Genomic DNA, 20,237 nt, shown 5'->3' on the forward strand with positions numbered 1-20,237 from the left:
TGAGTCCTTAAAACGTAGAACTGACTGGATCAAGACTGGGGATCACACAGTGCAGACCTCCATCTCATGCTGAGGTTGGCCATTCTCACGTAGTGGGAGACAGTTCACTGAGCCGTGGTCTTTTTTACCAGGACTCACCACTACTAAGGCACACTACAAAAAGAGACGCGGTAGAGAAAACACAGGATGCACTAGCTATACAGATGGGTTTCAATCCGTTCCTATAAAAAACAAATATGAAATAGAGGAGATATTCAAAATATTTACAATCTGTAAGATCATACTAGTGCACATTGGAGATTATCAGTACTGAGTTGAACTGGTCAATCTGAAAGCTGGGGAGAAAATACTACTTTTGTAAAAAAGATTCCTTTTGCCTAGAGCCTGCACACGATCCTTGCTGAGATGGGAAACTACCCAGGGCTAAAATAAGAATGGTACAAAGGCAGAAAGGCAGGACCTACAGCTATGGATAAGACAGAAGCATAAGAGTTCTCCTGAATACCCTAGGGTTCCCCCAAGCATCTGTTATGCATTCTTTGCCCGATAAAGCTAGGATACAATCCAGAAGCAAGAAGCAGATTAATACCTCCCTTCCCCAGGTCCTATTTCAAATTGAGTGAAGCAATAAATTCCCTTTTCTCCTCCTTTGGCTGCAATTCATTTATGTTGGATTTCTGCCCTTTAAAACCAAAAAGTGTTAATACACTACTACTATTTAAAAATGCACTGCCTGTTTCAAAAGGATCACCACGATCTACCCCAAATCTACAGAAATGATCTCCAGGTCAGGGTATTTGTCATTTCTTAATACGTGTTTTTGAACCAGTGCGACGGGGCACAAGCACGGCCGAGAGGAGCTACCCCGCGTCCGAGGTCAGGGGCATTGGCCAAGAGTGCCAGGCGGCGACGGCGCAGGAACGGCCGAGAGGAGCTACCCTGCGTCCGAGGTCAGGGGCATCAGCCGAGAGTGCCAGGCTGCGACAGCACAGGAGCAGCTGAGAGGAGCTACCCCACGTCCAAGGAGCAGTGGCTGTGCAGGCGCAGGAGGGCCTAGAGGAGCTATTCCACGTTCAAGGTCAGGAGGGGCGGTGGTGGGAGATACCCCTGGTCAAAGGTAAGGAGCAGCGGCTGCACTTTGCTGGAGCAGCCATGAAGAGATACCCCACATCCAAGGTAAGAGAAACCCAACTGAGACAGTAGGTGTTGCAAGAGGGCATCAGAGGGCAGATACACTGAAACCATAATCACAGAAAACTAGTCAATCTAATCACACACACAGCCTTGTGTAACTCAATGGAACTAAGCCATGCCCTATGGGGCCACCCAGGATGGGCGGGTCATGGTGGAGAGGTCTGACAGAATGTGGTTCACTGGAGAAGGGAATGGCAAACCACTTCAGTATTCTTGCCTTGAGAACCCCATGAACAGTATGAAAAGGCAAAATGATAAGATACTGAAAGGGGAACTCCCCAGGTCAGTAGGTGCCCAATATGTTACAGGAGATCAGTGGAGAAATAACTCCAGAAAGAATGAAGGGATGGAGCCAAAGCAAAAACAATACCCAGCTGTGGATGTGACTGGAATAGAAGCAAGGTCCAATGCTGTAAAGAGCAATATCGCATAGGAACCTCGAATGTTAGGTCCATGAATCAAGGCAAATTGGAAGTGGTCAAACAAGAGATGGCAAGAGTGAACGTCGACATTCTAGGAATCAGTGAACTAAAATGGACTGGAATGGGTGAATTTAACTCAGATGACTGTTATATCTATTACTGTGGGCAGAAATCCCTTAGAAGAAATGGAGTAGCCATCATGGTAAATAAGAGTCTGAAATGCAGTACTTGGATGCAATCTCAAAAATGACAGAATGATCTCTGTTCAGTTCCAAGGCAAACCATTCAATATCACAGTAATCCAAGTCTATGCCCCAACCAGTAATGCTGAAGAAGCTGAAGTTGAATGGTTCTATGAAGACCTACAAGACCTTTTAGAACTAACATCCAAAAAAGATGTCTTTTTCATTATAGGGGACTGGAATGCAAAAGTAGGAAGTCAAGAAACACTTGGAGTAACAGGCAAATTTGGCCTTGCAATATGGAATGAAGCAGGGCAAAGACTAATAGAGATTTACCAAGAGAATGCACTGGTCATAGCAAACACCCTCTTCCAACAACACAAGACAAGACTCTACACATGGACATCACCAGACGGCCAACACAGAAATCAGATTGATTATATTCCTGGCAGCCAAAGATGGAGAAGCTCTATACAGTCAGCAAAAACAAGACTGGGAGCTGACTGTGGCTCAGATCATGAACTCCTTATTGCCAAATTCAGACTTAAATTGAAGAAACTAGGGAAAACCACTAGACCATTCAGGTATGACCTATATCAAATCCCTTATGATTATACAGTGGAAGTGAGAAATAGATTTAAGGGACTAGATCTGATAGAGTGCCTGATGGACCATGGACGGAGGTTCATGACATTGTACAGGAGGCAGGGATCAAGACCATCCCCATGGAAAAGAAATGCAAAAAAGCAAAATGGCTGTCTGGGGAGGCCTTACAAATAGCTGTGAAAAGAAGAGAAGTGAAAAGCAAAGGAGAAAAGGAAAGATATAAGCATCTGAATGCAGAGTTCCAAAGAATAGCAAGAAGAGATAAGAAAGCCTTCCTCAGCGATCAATGCAAAGAAATAGAGGAAAACAATAGAATGGGAAAGACTAGAGATCTCTTCAAGAAAATTAGAGATACCAAGGGAACACAGAAATGGTATGGACCTAACAGAAGCAGAAGATATTAAGAAGAGGGGGCAAGAATACCCAAAAGAACTGTACAGAAAAGATCTTCATGACCAAGATAATCACGATGGTGTGATCACTCACCTAGAGCCAGATATCCTGGAATGTGAAGTCAAGTGGGCCTTAGAAAGCATCACTACGAACAAAGCTAGTGGAGGTGACAGAATTCCAGTTGAGCTATTCCAAATCCTGAAAGATGATGCTGTGAAAGTGCTGCACTCAAGATGCCAGCAAATTTGGAAAACTCAGCAGTGGCCACAGGACTGGAAAAAGTCAGTTTTCATTCCAATCCCAAAGAAAGGCAATGCCAAAGGATGTTCAAACTACCACACAATTGCACTGATCTCACACGCTGGTAAAGTAATGCTCAAAATTCTCCAAGCCAGGCTTCAGCAATAGGTGAACCGTGAACTTCCTGATATTCAAGCTGGTTTTAGAAAAGGCAGAGGAACCAGAGATCAAATTGCTAACGTCTGCTGGATCATTGAAAAAGCAAGAGAGTTCCAGAAAAACATCTATTTCTGCTTTATTGACTATGCCAAAGCCTTTGACTATGTAGGATCACAATAAATTGTGGGAAATTCTGAAGGACATTGGAATACCAGACCACCTGACCTGCCTCTTGAAAAACCTATATGCAGCTCAGGAAGCAACAGTTAGAACTGGACATGGAACAACAGACTGGTTCCAAATAGGAAAAGGAGTACGTCAAGGCTGTATATTGTCACTCTGCTTATTTAACTTATATGCAGAGTACATCATGAGAAACGCTGGGCTGGAAGAAGCACAAGCTGGAATCAAGATTGCCAGGAGAAATACCAATAACCTCACATATGCAGATGACACCACCCTTATGGTAGAAAGTGAAGAGGAACTAAAAAGCCTCTTGATGAAAGTGAAAGTGGAGAGTGAAAAAGTTGGCTTAAAGCTCAACATTCAGAAAACGAAGATCACGGTGGCATCTGGTCCCATCACTTCATGGGAAATAGATGGGGAAACAGTGGAAACAGTGTCAGACTTTCTTTTTTTGGGCTCCAAAATCACTGCAGATGGTGACTGCAGCCATGAAATTAAAAGACGCTTACTCCAGTACTTTGGCCACCTCATGCGAAGAGTTGACTCATTGGAAAAGACTCTGATGCTGGGAGGGATTGGGGGCAGGAGGAGAAGAGGACGACAGATGATGAGATGGCTGGATGGCATCACTGACTCGATGGATGAGTCTGAGTGAACTCTGAGAGTTGGTGATGGACAGGGAGGCCTGGCGTGCTGCGATTCATGGGGTTGCAAAGAGTCGGACATGACTGAGCGACTGAACTGAACTGAACTGATGAGCCTACGACTGTATCAGATTCCACCGTTCTGGGCACCAAAAATTTAAGGGGCTACCTTGTCTTCCAGGATATCAGAAGCAAAGACAAGACCTACAAATCTGCAGAAAAGATAAGACCTACAGATACATCTGGGACTTCTTAACCTGTCTGATCAATGGAATGATCTAGGATCTTTTTGGTAGATCACAGATGGCAGACAAGGGATTTAAACTCCCTACCCATCAGACAACAAAGTCATTTCCAAAATATGATCAGTGTAAAATACAGTTCTTTCTCAATAAAAAGTACAGGAGCACACAAAGAAAAAATCATGAATATAGTCCATTAATTCAGATTTGGATTTAACTCAGAAAACTAAGATCACGGCATCTGGTCCCATCACTTCATGGCAGATAGATGGGGAAACAGTAGAAACAGTGTCAGACTTTATTTTTTTGGTCTCCAAAGTCACTGCAGATGGTGACTGCAGCCATGAAATTAAAAGACCGCTTACTCCTTGGAAGGAAAGTTATGACCAACCTAGGTAGCATATTCAAAAGCAGAGACATTACTTTGCCATACAGTCAAGGCTATGGTTTTTCCAGTGATCATGTATGGATGTGAGAGTTGGACTGTGAAGAAAGCTGAGCGCTGAAGAATTGATGCTTTTGAACTGTGGTGTTGGAGAAGACTCTTTTTTTTTTTAAATTTTATTTTTGAAACTTTACAATATTGTATTGGTTTTGCCAAATATCGAAATGAATCTGCCACAGGTATACATGTGTTCCCCATCCTGAACCCTCCTCCCTCCTCCCTCCCCATACCAGCCCTCTGGGTCATCCCAGTGCACCAGCCCCAAGCATCCAGTATTGTGCATTGAACCTGGACTGGTGACTTGTTTCATACATGATATTATACATGTTTCAATGCCATCTCCCAAATCTTCCCACCCTCTCCCTCTCCCACAGAGTCCATAAGACTGTTCTATACATCAATGTCTCTTTTGCTGTCTCGTATACAGGGTTACTGTTACCATCTTTCTAAATTCCATATATATGTGTTAGTACAATGGCACCCCACTCCAGTACTTTTGCCTAGAAAATCCCATGGATGGAGGAGCCTGGTAGGCTGCAGTCCATGGGGTCGCTAGAGTCAGACACGACTGAGTAACTTCACTTTCACTTTTCACTTTCATGCATTGGAGAAGGAAATGGCAACCCACTCCTGTGTTCTTGCCTGGAGAATCCCAGGAACAAGGAAGCCTGGTGGGCTGCCGTCAATGGGGTCGCACAGAGTCAGACATGACTGAAGCGACTTAGCAGCAGCAGCAGCAGCAGCATACTGTATTGGTGTTTTTCTTTCTGGCTTACTTCACTCTGTATAATAGGCTCCAGTTTCATCCACCTCATTAGAACTGATTCAAATGTATTCTTTTTAATGGCTGAGTAATACTCCATTGTGTATATGTACCATAGCTTTCTTATCCATTCATCTGCTGATGGACATCTAGGTTGCTTCCATGTCCTGGCTATTATAAACAGTGCTGCGATGAACACTGGGGTACACGTGTCTTTTTCCCTTCTGGTTTCCTCAGTGTGTATGCCCAGCAGTGGGATTGCTGGATCATAAGGCAGTTCTATTTCCAGTTTTCTAAGGAATCTCCACACTGTTCTCCATAGTGGCTGTACTAGTTTGCATTCCCACCAACAGTGTAAGAGGGTTCCCTTTTCTCTACACCCTCTGTTGGAGAAGACTCTTGACAGTCCCTTGGACTTTAAGGAGGTTCAACCAGTCCATCCTAAAGGAGATCAGTCCTGGAAGGACTGATGCTAAAGCTGAAACTCCAATACTTTGGCCACCTCATGCGAAGAGTTGACTCATTGGAAAAGACCCTGATGCTGGGAGGGATTGGGGGCAGGAGGAGAAGGGGACGACAGAGGATGAGATGGCTGGATGGCATCACCGACTCGATGGACATGAGTTTGAGTGAACTCTGGGAGCTGTTGATGGACAGGGAGGCCTGGCGTGCTGTGATTCGTGGGGTCGCGAAGGGTCGGACACAACTGAGCAACTGAACTGAACATGCATTAAGCATTTATTATTTGAACACTTACTATATCAAGCAACTAAATATAGGTTTTCACTAATAATAATCAGAAACTACCAACAGATTAGTAGACTGATTGAACTGACGTTTCTAATTCAAATAATGATTTATTTAAATGTAATGATTACGGGATTTAACATATTAAAAGCAACTTGCTAGTGTTGAGAATAAAGAAGTAAACAAAATATTAATTTAACATTACCAAATTCAACTAGCTCTTTTCAAGAAGATTACTTTGACACCTAACTATCAAGGTCAGCATTCAGTTCAGTTCAGTTCATTTGCTCAGTTGTGTTTGACTTTTTGCGACCCCAAGAACGACAGCATGCCAGGCCTCCCTGTCTATCACCAACTCCCGGAGTTTACTCAAACTCATGTCCATTGAGTTGGTGATGCCATCCAACCATCTCATCCTCTGTCGTCCCCTTCTCCTCCTGCCCTCAATCTTTCCCAGCATCAGGGTCTTTTCAAATGAGTCAGCTCTTCACATCAGGTGGCCAGAGTACTGGAGTTTCAGCTTCAACATCAGTCCTTCCAATGAACACCCAGGACTGATCTCCTTTAGAATGGACTGGTTGGATCTCCTTAAAGTCCAAGGGACTCTCAAGAGTCTTCTCCAACACCACAGTTCAAAAGCATCAATTCTTCGGCGCTCAGCTTTCTTCACAGTCCAACTCTCGCATCCATACATGACCACTGGAAAAACCATAGTCTTGACTGCATGGACCTTTGCTGGCAAAGTAATGTCTCTGCTTTTGAATATGCTGTCTAGGTTGGTCATAACTTTTCTTTCAAGAAGTGTCTTTTAATTTCATTGCTTCAATCATCATCTGCAGTGATTTGGGAGCCCAGAAAAATAAAGTTAGCCACTGTTTCTACTGTTTCCCCATCTATTTGCCATGAAGTGATGGGACTGGATGCCATGATCTTAATTTTCTGAATGTTGAGCTTTAAGCCAACTTTTTCACTCTCCTCTTTCACTTTCATCAAGAGGCTCTTTATTAAAAAATCCATTTACTATTAAGGCAGTTAACAGAATTCAGCCCAAATAAGCAATCCTTGTTTACTCATTAAGAAAGCTGCATTAAATAATTAAGTTGGAGGTGGTGTGGAAGTAAGAGGGTTAAGAGTTGTGGCGTTTGAAGAGTAGGCTCTGGATCAATAAAGAAGAAAGAGAATTGCTAGCTCTACTGGTATTTGTCATATTATTTTCTAAGCTTTCTATACAGACAGGACATCTAGTCATTAAATAATTATTTACAGAATATGTACTTTGAAGACAAATTTCTGTGAGTGGTTTCCCTTAGGACTTCCCTGTTGGTCCAGTGGTTAAGAATCCGCCTTTCAATGCAGGAGACACCGGTTTGATCCCAGGTTAGGAAATTAAGATTCCATATGCCAAGCAGCAGCTAAGCTGGCATGCTGCAACCAGAGAGCGCGCGTGCTCTGGAGCCTGTGCTGTGCAAAAAGAGAAGACTGTGCACTGCAAGGAGAAGCCCATGCTCTGCAGCTACAGAAGCCCCTGTGCACCCAAACTAGAGATAGCCCGCACACCACAATGAAGATCCACTACAGCCAAAAAAAAAGAGTATAAATGCAGGCACAACTATACCTGATGAGCAAGATGCATTTAGTAAAAGAACTATTAATATAAACTATGATTAAGTGATTTCTCAAGAAGTTTTTTCTTAAAACTAAATTTAGGACTTTTAAGTTGATGTCATTCAAGAATCACACTAATCTTATAAAGCATTTGTAGAAAAAATAACTATCCAACTCACACTCATATATAGGGATAATAAGTAACCGCACCTTTTTATAGTATCACACAAACAGCTTAATAAAGTAACATTCCTATATGAACTGAATTATGTCTGCTCGCAAGCCAGTGTGAGTACTTAGCTACAATCCCTCCAAATAAGTGTTTTGTGGTTTCAATTAACAAGCAATATTATGTGGTAAGTTTTTACCTTTGTCTGAGTTCTCTCTGTTGATTAGGAGTTAGCATACTTCTGTCATCTACATATCAGTCAGTCCAGACACTCAAAGTCGTGTCCGACTCTTTCTGATCCCATGGACTGCAGCACACCAGGCTTCCTTGTTCATCACCAAGTTCCAGAGCTCATTCAAACTCACGTCCATCGAGTTGGTGATGCCATCCAACCACCTCATCTTCTGTCGTCCCTTTCTCCTCCTGCCTTCAATCTTTCCCAGCATCAGGGTCTTTTCAAATGAGTCAGTTCTTCCCATCAAGTGGCCAAAGTATTGGGAGTTTCAGCTTCAGCATCAGTCCTTCCAATGAACACTCAGGACTGATTTCCTTTAGGATGGACTGGTTGGATCTCCTTGCAGTCCAATGGACTCTCAAGAGTCTTCTTCAACATCACAGTTCAAAAGCATTAATTCTTCGGTGCTCAGCTTTCTTTATAGTCCAACTCTCACATCCATACATGACCACTGGAAAAACCATAGCCTTGACTAGATGGACCTTTGTTGGCAAAGTAATGTCTCTGCTTTTGAATATGCTGTCTAGATTGGTCATAGCTTTCTTCCAAGGAGCAAGCATCTTTTAATTTCATGGCTGCAGTCACCATCTGCCGTGATTTTGGAGCCCAAGAAAATAAGGTCTGTCACTGTTTCCACTGTTTCCCATCTATTTGCCATGATGTGATGGGACCAGATGCCATGATCTTAGTTTTCTGAATGTTGAGTTTTAAGCCAACTTTTTCACTCTCCTCTTTCACTTTCATCAAGCTCTATAGTTCTTCTTCACTTTCTGCCATAAGAGTCATGTCATCTGCATATCTGAGGTTATTGATATTTCTCCCAGCAATCTTGATTTCAGCTTGTGCTTCATCCAGCCTGGCATTTCCCATGATGTACCCTGCATGTAAGTTAAATAAGCAGGATGACAATATACAGCCTAGATGTACTCCTTTCCCGATTTGGAACCAGTCTGTTGTCCCACATTCAGTTCTAACTGTTGCTTCTTGACCTGCATACAGATATCTCAGGAGGCAGGTCAGGTGGTCTGGTGTTCCCATTTCTTTAAGAATTTTCCACAGTTTTTTTTGTGATCCACAGAGTCAAAGGCTTTGGCATAGTCAATAAAGTAAAAGTAAGATTTTTTTCTTCTTGCTTTTTCAATGATCCAACAGATGATGACCATTTGATCTCTGGTTCCTCGCTTTTTCTAAATCCAGCTTGAACATCTGGAATTTCAAGGTTCACGTGCTATTGAAGCCTCGCTTGGAGAATTTTCAGTATTACTTTGTTAGTGTGTGAGATGAGTGCAATTGTGCAGTAGTTTGAACATTCTTTGGCATTGCCTTTCTTTGGGAATGGAATGAAAACTGACCTTTCTCAGTCCTGTGGTCCCTGCTGAGTTTTCCAAATTTGCTGGCATATTGAATGCGGCACTTTCACAGCATCATCTTTTAGAATTTGAAAGAGCTCCACTGTAATTCCATCAACTCTGCTAGCTTTGTTCGTAGTGATGCTTCCTAAGGCCGACTTGACTTCGCATTCTTTGCAACCCCATGGACCATAGCCTGCCAGGCTCCTCTGTCCACGGAATTCTCCAGGCAAGAATACTGGAGTGGTTTGACATTCCCTTCTCCAGAGGATTTTCCCAATCCAGGGATTGAACCTGGGTCTCCTGCATTGGAGCAGATGCTTTACCATCTGAGCCACCAGGGAAGCCCATCTACATGTATAAGACACTGAAATAGAAAAAGTTTATACGGCATGTACTAGCATACACATGTAGTACATGCAGCTATCAACAGATTGCAGGTTGTCAGTCCCATCATACATGTCAACCAAATTGGGAACATTTTATGAAGAAATGTGTTTTAATTAAATTCCAAAGAAATAGCATATACAATTATTTTGACTTTATTATTGCTTTTTACAAATAAGCTTTTATTTAAGAACAATTTTAGATTTACAGACATCTACAAAGATAGTTCAGAGTTCCCATAGATTCTGCACAGTTTCCCCTATTAGTAGCATCTTACATTAGTATGGTACATTTGTTATAATTAATGAACCAATATGGATATACCATTAACTGAAGTCCACATTTCATTGAGGCTTCCTTGGTTTTCACTTAATATCCTTTTTCTGTTTCAGGATCCTATTACCCTTCCCAGGATAACATATTTTTGTCATCATGTCATCTTAGACTCATTTTGGCTGACTTTTCTTGCCTGATGACCTTGATAGCTTTGAGGAATAATGGTCAAGTATTTCACAGAATATCTCTCAATTGGAATTTGTCTAGTTTTCCTCATGATTAGATTGGAGTTATAGGTTTGGAGGAGGTAGACCACTGATATAAAATTATAATAACTTTTTATCCCAACTATCACCTGGATAGTAAGCTCACTGAGGGAAAGAATCTTATTCACATTTTTGTATCCTTCAGTTCAGTTCAGTTCAGTTCAGTTGCTCAGTCATGTCCGACTCTTTGCAACCCCATGAATCGCAGCACGCCAGGCCTCCCTGTCCATCAACAACTCCCGGAGTTCACTCAGACTCACATCCATTGAGTCAGTGATGCCATCCAGCCATCTCATCTTCTGTTGTCCCCTTCTCCTCCTGCCTCCAATCCCTCCCAGCATCAGATTCTTTTCCAATGAGTCAACTCTTTGCATGAGGTGGCCAAAGTACTGGAGTTTCAGCTTTAGCATCATTCCTTCCAAAGAAATCCCAGGGCTGACCTCCTTCAGAATGGACTGGTTGGATCTCCTTGCAGTCCAAGGGACTCTCAAGAGTCTTCTCCAACACCACAGGATGCCATGGTCTTCGTTTTCTGAATGTTGAAGTTTAAGCCAACTTTTTCACTCTCCAGTTTCACTCATCAAGAGGCTTTTTAGTTCCTCTTCACTTTCTGCCATAAGGGTGGTGTTATCTGCATATCTGAGGTTATTAAGATTTCTCCTGGCAATCTTGATTCCAGCTTGTGTTTCTTCCAGTCCAGAGTTTCTCATGATGTACTCTGCATACAAGTTAAGTAAGCAGGGTGACAATATACAGCCTTGACGTACTCCTTTTCCTATTTGGAACCAGTCTGTTGTTCCATGTCCAGTTCTAACTGTTGCTTCCTGACCTGCATACAGATTTCTCAAGAGGCAGGTCAGGTGGTCTGGTATTCCCATCTCTTTCAGAATTTCCCACAGTTTATTGTGATCCACACAGTCAAAGGCTTTGGCATAGTCAATAAAGCAGAAATAGATGTTTTTCTGGAACTCTCTTGCTTTTTCCCTGATCCAGTGGATGTTGGCAATTTGATCTCTGGTTCCTCTGCCTTTTCTAAAACCAGCTTGAACATCAGGAAGTTCACAGTTCATGTATTTTTGTATCCTTAGTACACAGCTGATAAATATATGTTGGTTAAGAAGGAGGAAGTGGATTACACCAAGGGTTGAGGTGCTACAGCAACTTTGCAACTCATTAAAAATAGGAGCACTTACGCTAACAAGGAAATAGTTCATCTGTTTACTCAAATTAAAAAAAAAAGCATAACTGATTCATTAAAGTATTTCATTCTTCTATTCAAGGATCCTTCTAGTTTACCTATAATGTTGAGACAGGATTTGTTGTTTGTTGTTTAGTCACTAAGTCATGTCTGACTCTTTGCAACCCCCATGGACTATGGCCCACTGAGGTCCTTTGTCCAGGGGATTTCACAGGCAAGAAAATTGGAGTGGGTTGCCATTTCCTTCTCCAGCATATCTTACTGACCCAGGAATCAAACCCACATTTCTTGCATTGGCAGGTGGATTCTTCACCACTGAGCCACCAGGGAAACCCTGAGACAGGATTTATTCAGCTAAAAAGCAAGTTAATTCTTACAAGTAAACCTCACCTCCTGTACTGACTAATGAAACCCAACTGTATAACACTGCTTGTGGGGAGTATGCATGGTAAAATGGAAAGATGCATTATAGCTTAAGACAGGATGTCGGGGTTTGAAACTGAGTTATATCGCTAATAAATTGTATAATTTAGGCCAGATATCTTTGAGTCTCAGTTACTTTACATATAAAATGGAGCTAATAATATTTACATGACAGTGAGAGTTATAATCACTGGCCCACAGAACTGGTGGACTGAATCACTACTGAGATACCCACATCTCTATTATCTTGGTATCCCTTACTACATCTTAAAGCACAAGTGATTTTTTCTTTTTTTTAAATCCAATGGTCTCTTTGTAGTATTTCTACTTTATCTCCCTAAGGTCTTTCACACTGCTAACTATTCCTTTCTTTTTGAAACTTATTCTTGTTCCTCCGGCATTAAAAACACCCTTTTCTTCTGATTTTGCTTATCATGCAGTGATTCAGAGTACAGCTTACTAGCCAAGAGCATAGACTCTGGACCAGACAGGATTTGAACTGTCAAGAGTTTGAATCCTGGTTCCACCGCCTGCTAGTCTTATGACCTTGGACAGGTTACTTAACTCTTTTTTATTTTTCTAATTTATTTATTTTTAATTGAAGGATAACCGCTTTACAGAATTTTGTTGTTTTCTGTCAAACCTCAACATGAATCAGCCATAGATATACACATGGTCCCTCCCTCTACAAATATGGAACACTTCAGGAATTTGTGTGTCATCTTTGCGCAGGGGCTGTGCTAATCTCTGTATTGTTCCAATTTTAGTATATGTGCTGCCAAAGAGAGCATGGTTACTTAACTCTCAGGTGCCTGTTTCCCATCTGGGTTTACAGGTATATAGAATGAGTTTACAGGTATATAACATGTACAATAAATGCTATACAGATAACTTGCTGTTGCTTTTGTTCCCCTCCTTAGTCTCTTCCTCTGCTACACTTCTTTAACCTCCGCATACTCCACCTGGAGGATTCCACCCATGCAAAAGTGTCTTAACGTCTGTCTATTTGGAAGGCATTCTTCTCTTCAGCCTACTTAGCGAATTCCTTCTCAAACTTTAAGACCCAGGTTAAATGTCATTCTCTTTCTCTCTGAAACCTTTCCAAAAACCACCTCCCTCATTCGGCCTTGGCAGTCAATTGTGCCTGTCCTTGTGGCCCATATTATTTTGAATATATTTCAATGGGAGTCCTTGTACATCAGATTGAAAGATGCTGAGTTACTTGAAGTTCCCTATATTAGACCATTTCAGACCTGTAAAGACAGTTACATGATTCATTCTATAAATAGAATATTTATCCTATTCATAAATATTCTATATTTCTGCTGATCCTTCCCTTCCTGCATTAAACTCATGACAAGAACTACATATTATTTCTTAAAATTACATACCTAACACAATATTTCAGATATATAAAAAGCAATAAATAATAATGAATGGACAACCATATATCCACACTTTGGCTGAAAAAATATTTACCAATACAATTTAAGTCCCCTGTTACTCTTCCCAGTAGTATTACTAGTCTTTTCTCGCAACCCTGCACTTCAGAGATACCCACTATCCTTACTTTGATACTGTATTACCATGCATTTCTTTAGCATTTATTATGTAAGTATGCTTCCATAAATAATACATCAATGTTGGGCTTTATATAAATGTGTTCTGCCATTTGCTTTATTTTCTCAACTTTTTTATTTGTGAGATTCACCCAAGTTACTGTACAGATCTAGTTTATTCATTTTCATTATTGTATGGAATTCCATTAGATAAATATAATATTTTCTTTCTTTTATTAATTATACATTTGGATTAGTTTGAATTTTCTGCTATAAAAATGTTGCATAAATATTTTTGTAAGTCTCTTTATATATGCACAGGAGTATTTCTAAAGGGTATTTCCTAGAAGTGGAATTGCTGGATTAAGACAAAAATTGTTGGAATGTAGATTATTATTGCTTGAAATGATAAGTAAAATTGATAAACCTTTAGCCAGATTCATGACGAAAAAAAGGGAGAGAGCCTAAATCGATAAAATTAGAAATGAAAAAAGAGAAGTTATAACCGACACCACAGAAATACAAAGGACCTAAGAGACTACTTACTATAGGCAACTATATGTCAACAAAATGGACAGCCTAGAAGAAATGGACAAACTCTTGGAAAGATACAATCTCCCAAGACCAAACCAGGAAGAAATATCAAACACAAACAGACTGATTACAAGCACTGAAATCGAATCTGTGATTTAAAAACTCCCAATAAACAAAAGTGTAGGGAAATTCACAGGCAAATTCCATCTTTTGTCAGTGTACACAGCACAGAGTCTGGCAGTTAAAAGACATTAATAAATATTTGTTGAATGAATGAATAAAAACTTGAAAAAAACATACATAAAGAGATTAGACAATGTTTTTAATCTCTTAATTTGGAACTGTGCCTATTAGGCTTTGTAAACTTTTATACTTAAAGAAATAAATTTAATTTAGCTTGGAGACTTTCCAGCAGTCCTTTGAGATAACCAGAGACAAGAAAGAGCACCAAAAAATTGGGATTGGAAGTCTAAAACTTTAAATCATCTAACACAAATAGTTGTCTACTCTTTTCTTAAATATCTCTAAGAACAAGTATGCTGGCTTTCATGTTTTCTATTATACTTCACAGAATATAATGACTAAAACAGCCTTTATTTGCATCATGTTTGAACACCCCAGAGGAAAGTCTACAAGAGCAAATGTAAAGCAATTATAATAAGAAACCACTTAGAAATGTGCCTATAATACATCAATGAGCAACAGATATACTGATTAAAATGAATATACAATTATGTACATGCTTTAATTTTAAAAGCTAACAATGGCAACAACTATGGTAAATACAGAGGGGGAAAATAATGCATCAGCCTTAAATGCTTTAAAATTTAAGGAAATTAATATATGATGACTTGTAGCAGAACCACCAGGAGGTTCAGAAAGCATCAGATCAGATCAGTCGCTCAGTCGTGTCCGACTCTTTGCGACCCCATGAATTGCAGCACGCCAGGCCTCCCTGTCCATCACCAACTCCCGGAAAGCATAAGAGTCTTCAAAAGTAAGTCATAGGAGACTGAACCATTCTGGACAAAATACAGAATCTCTAGTAAGAAGGCCTGGTTTTGAGTTGCTATTCTGACATTTACCAGCTATTTGACACTGGGCACAGCATTTAATTCACCTACACCTCAGTTTCTTATCAGTAAATAGAATTTATAATGACCTGGCATCCTATCTAACAGAGTTTTATATGCTTCTAATTAAGCAGAAAAAATGTGTGACATCCTTCAATAATATGCAATTGTAATTATCTATCCTTCTTCATCTTCCCATCTCCCCGACGGCGGCGATCTGTAAAAGTGTGTATTTTTTTTCCCAAGCAGGGCTCAGTAGAGCTAGTATAGGCAAGAAGAGATAGATTAGTTTGGGATTTTGCCCAGACAGGGACAGAAGGACAACAGAGCAAGGGAATAAAAGATAATGATAAGAGAGTGAATGAAATAAGCTAGAGACTAAGAAAGTTGGATAGGGAAGGAAGTAAAAACAGGTCATGCTGAGGTCAAAGGAAAGAGAGAGTAGGGACGCTCAAAGGTCAGGTAGTTGGCAAAATTTTGAACAAATATGTATGTCTTCATTCATAATTTCAGAGGTGGGCCATCTTCAGGTGAGACCAAAGCCCATGGTGTGACAACGGGAGCTGATTAGTTAAAAAGATGCTCACTTCAGTTGAAGAGGTCAATGTCTTGAAGAAATAGACATCCATATGAATACTAAAGTCACTCAGGATAAGGCCAAAAATTGAGGTAGAAAGGAAGACTGTGTGTGTGAGGTCTTTAACAACAGAGAAGATGTACGTATAAGACAATAAGAGTGGTATAGCTGTTGTGCCAAAGAGAACAAGATTTTAACAAATTCAGTTCAGTCGCTCAGTTGCTTACGACTCTTTGTGACCCCATGAACCACAGCACACCAGGCCTCCCTGTCCATCACCAACTCCTGGAGTTTACTCAAATTCATGTCCATTGAGTTGGTGATGCCATCCAACCATCTCATCCTCTGTCGTCCCCTTCTCCTGCCTTCTATCTTTCCCAGCATTAGGGTCTTTTCAAATGAGTCAGCTCTTCGTATCAGGTGGCCAAAGTATTGGGAGTTTCAGCTTCAGTATCATTCCTTCCAATGAACACTCAGGACTGATTTCCTTTAGGATGGACTGGTTGGATCTCCTTGCAGTCCAAGGGACTCTCAAGAGTCAACACTACAGTTCAAAAGCATCAACTCTTCGGTGCTCAGCTTTCTTTATAGTACAACTCTCACATCCATACATGATTATGGGAAAACCATAGGGTTGACTAGATGGACCTTTGTTGGCAAAGTAATGTCTCTGCTTTTTATATGCTGTCTAGGTTGGTCATAGCTTTTCTTCCAAGGAGTAAGTGTCTCTTAATTTCATGGCTGCAGTAACCATCTACAGTAATTGGAGGCCAAAAACATAAAGTCTGACACTGTTTCCCCATCTATTTGCCATGAAGTGATGAAACAGATGCCATGATCTTAGTTTTCTGAATGTTGAGCTGTAAGCCAACTTTTTCACTCTCCTCTTTCACCTTCATCAAAAGGCTCTTTAGTTCTTCGCTTTCTGACATAAGGGTTATGTCATCTGCATATTTGAGGTTATTAATATTTCTCCCAGCAATCTTGATTCCAGCTTGTGCTTCATCCAGCCCAGTGTTTCTCATGATGTACTCTGCATAGAAGTTAAATAAACAGGGTGATAATATACAGCCTTGACGTATTCCTTTTTCTATTTGGAACCAGTGTGTTATTCCATGTCCAGTTCTAACTGTTGCTTCCTGACCTGCATACAGATGTCTCAAGAGGCAGGTCAGGTGGTCTGGTATTCCCATCTCTTTCAGAATTTTCCACAGTTTATTGTGATCCACACAGTCAAAGGCTTTGGCATAGTCAATAAAGCAGAAATAGATGTTTTTCTGGAACTCTCTTGCTTTTTCCATGATCCAGCGGATGCTGGCAATTTGATCTCTGGTTCCTCTGCCTTTTCTAAAACCAGCTTGAATATCTTGAAGTTCATGGTTCATGTACTGTTGAAACCTCACTTGGAGAATTTTGAGCATTCCTAGCGTGTGAGGTGAGTGCAACTGTGTGGTAGTTTGAGCATTCTTTGGCATTGCCTTTCTTTGGGAATGGAATGAAAACTGGCCTTTTCCAGTCCTGTGGCCACTGTTGAGTTTTCCATATTTGCTGGCATATTGAGCACAGCACTTAAATAGCATCATCTTTTAGGACTTGAAATAACTCAGCTGGAATTCTATCACCTCCACTAGCTTTGTTCATAGTGATGCTTCCTAGGGCCCACTTGACTTCACATTCCAGGATGTCTGGCTCTAGGTGAGTGATCACACCATAGTGATTATCTGGGTCAGGAAGATCTTTTTTGTATAGTTCTTCTGTGTATTCTTGCCACCTTTTCTTAATATCTTCTGCTTCTGCTAGGTCCATACCATTTCTGTCCTGCATTGTGCCCATTTTTGCATGAAATGTTCCCTTGCTATCTCTAATTTTCTTGAAGAGCTCTCTAGTCTTTCCCATTCTATTGTTTTCTTCTATTTCTTTGCATTGATCTCTGAGGAAGGCTTTCTTATCTCTCTTTGCTATTCTTTGGAACTCTGCATTTAAATGGGTGTACCTTTCCTTTCTGAAAGAGATGGGAATACCAGATCACCTGACCTGCCTCTTGAGAAATTTGTATGCAGGTCAGGAAGCAACAGTTAGAACTGGACATGCAACAACAGACTGGTTCCAAATAGGAAAAGGAGTACGTCAAGGCTATATATTGTCACCCTGTTTATTTAACTTATATGCAGAGTACATCATAAGAAACTCTGGACTGGAAGAAACACAAGCTGGAATCAAGATTGCCGGGAGAAATATCAGTAACCTCAGATATGCAGATGACACCACCCTTATGGCAGAAAATGAAGAGGAACTAAAAAGCCTCTTGATGAAAGTGAAAGTGGAGAGTGAAAAAGTTGGCTTAAAGCTCAACATTCAGAAAATGAAGATCATGGCATCTGGTCCCATCACTTCATGGGAAATAGATGGGGAAACAGTGGAAACAGTGTCAGACTTTCTTTTTCTGGGCTCCAAAATCACTGCAGATGGTGACTGCAGCCATGAAATTAAAAGACGCTTACTCCTTGGAAGGAAAGTTATGACGAACCTAGATAGCATATTCAAAAGCAGAGACATTACTTTGCCAACAAAGGTCCATCTAGTCAAGGCTATGGTATTTCCTGTGGTCATGTATGGATGTGAGAGTTGGACTGTGAAGAAGGCTGAGCACCCAAGAATTGATGCTTTTGAACTGTGGTGTTGGAGAAGACTCTTGAGAGTCCCTTGGACTGCAAGGAGATCCAACCAGTCCATTCTGAAGGAGATCAGCCCTGGGATTTCTTTGGAAGGAATGATGCTAAAGCTGAAACTCCAGTACTTTGGCCACCTCATGCGAAGAGTTGACTCACTGGAAAAGACTCTGATGCTGGGAGGGATTGGGGACAGGAGGAGAAGGGGACGACAGAGGATGAGATGGTTGGATGGCATCACTGACTCGATGGACGTGAGTCTGGGTGAACTCTGGGAGTTGGTGATGTGCCAGGAGCCAGCATGAGGAACTCCACCTGTGGCAAAGGTCATGAGGAAGGAGGCTCAGCATACACAAAGGCAGGATCGAGCCTCAGGAGTCCCCCTGGATATTCTCGAGCATCTACCCCCAAAAACCAGAGTCTGCCTACTTTACTGCTTTGTGCTCTCACTTCTGACTTTACGGGGGCTGTCCCCCACCAGCATTTCACTCTCTCTGAAAAAGAGTTAACTTACAGCTCCAGTTAATAAAGTTCCTGGGCATAATGGGAGTGTTTAAATCCAAACCCCTCAGATAGCTCTCTAACTCGCCTGACAAATTTATCCGGATTCCTACAGCTATGCATACAATTGTTTACAGTCTCCCAGCCGCGAGAGGCGCGGGAAGCTTAAGATATTCAAATAGCTTAGAGCCTCTCAGAGAGTTAGAAACTTGTCAGAATAAAACTAGCAAAAGATTTCATTGATGAGCCAATGCTTGCTGCCAAGTTTCCACATCCCCTATTTTGTATCCTTGAATGTGTATTAATTAGTATACTTGGTATGTAGAAAAATAAGTAGTGGCCTTGGTGTCAGCAACTTTAGACCCTTAAGGTAATAAATTCTTTCCTTTGTCGTAAACCCACTGCACCTCTGCCCTATAGGAATGCAACTTTATCTAACACCTTCGGAGGATGGCGCCAAACCTTAAAATAATTACTCTTAGAGAAAATAAGTCTTATGGATTGACAAACCTTTGTCAAGAGTCATAAAATGTTAATAGGCCTTTTGGCCAGAAGATGATGTAAATCACCTAAACCATTTGTATACCGATAAATTTGCAGGGAAAGAAACCCTGGTTTCGATAAGGATCAAAGACTGCTGACTTTGCATGATTTCATATCCCCTATTATCCTCTATGTGCAACTTAGGTTATAAAAGCCCCTGTTGAAAATAAAGCTACAGGCCTTGCTCACCAAAGCTTGGTCTCCCCATGTCATTCTTTCTTTCACATTCTGGCTGAGTCTTTCTGGAGCGCGGAGGTCCTCTGCGACCATTTATTTGCCTGGGCTTCTAAGACCCACTCGAGAAGGTGCCTAAGGCGGAGCACCTTCTGCTATTCGAGAGGGTGCCTGCGGCCTCCGTGGTCACAGCTAACCTGATGTCACAGGTTATATTGATTTTCCGCGTAAACCAAGCTACTCAGCCTCTTTTCTCCACTGAATTTTCCTGCTGAGCTATCCTCATTCTATTACTCTTTATATCTCTAATTAATATTTAAATAAAGCCATTGTATCCTGTTCGCCGAAGCCGTCTCCCCTTCGAATTCCCTGGATCAGCCGGGGCTGGACCCCGGCAGTGATGGACAGGGAGGCCTGGTGTGCTGTGATTCATGGGGTCGCAAGGAGTCGGACACGACTGAGCGACTGAACTGAAC

The 20,237-nt window shown here is 41.2% G+C and overlaps 1 protein-coding gene and 1 non-coding gene across 11 annotated transcripts in view; both read right to left on the bottom strand.

Annotated features, from left to right (window-relative positions):
• The window catches only part of SCMH1 (Scm polycomb group protein homolog 1), a 224,290-nt gene that overhangs the window by 197,444 nt on the left and 6,609 nt on the right, over positions 1-20,237 (bottom strand). The gene's annotated exons all lie outside the window — the stretch shown is intronic.
• LOC138987395 (U6 spliceosomal RNA) lies at positions 12,819-12,922 on the bottom strand. Its single transcript, XR_011463871.1, has one exon. It is a non-coding gene; the product is annotated as a U6 spliceosomal RNA (small nuclear RNA).

Source organism: Bos mutus, chromosome 3 (genome assembly GCF_027580195.1).
Source record: "Bos mutus isolate GX-2022 chromosome 3, NWIPB_WYAK_1.1, whole genome shotgun sequence".
Lineage (NCBI taxonomy): Eukaryota > Metazoa > Chordata > Mammalia > Artiodactyla > Bovidae > Bos > Bos mutus.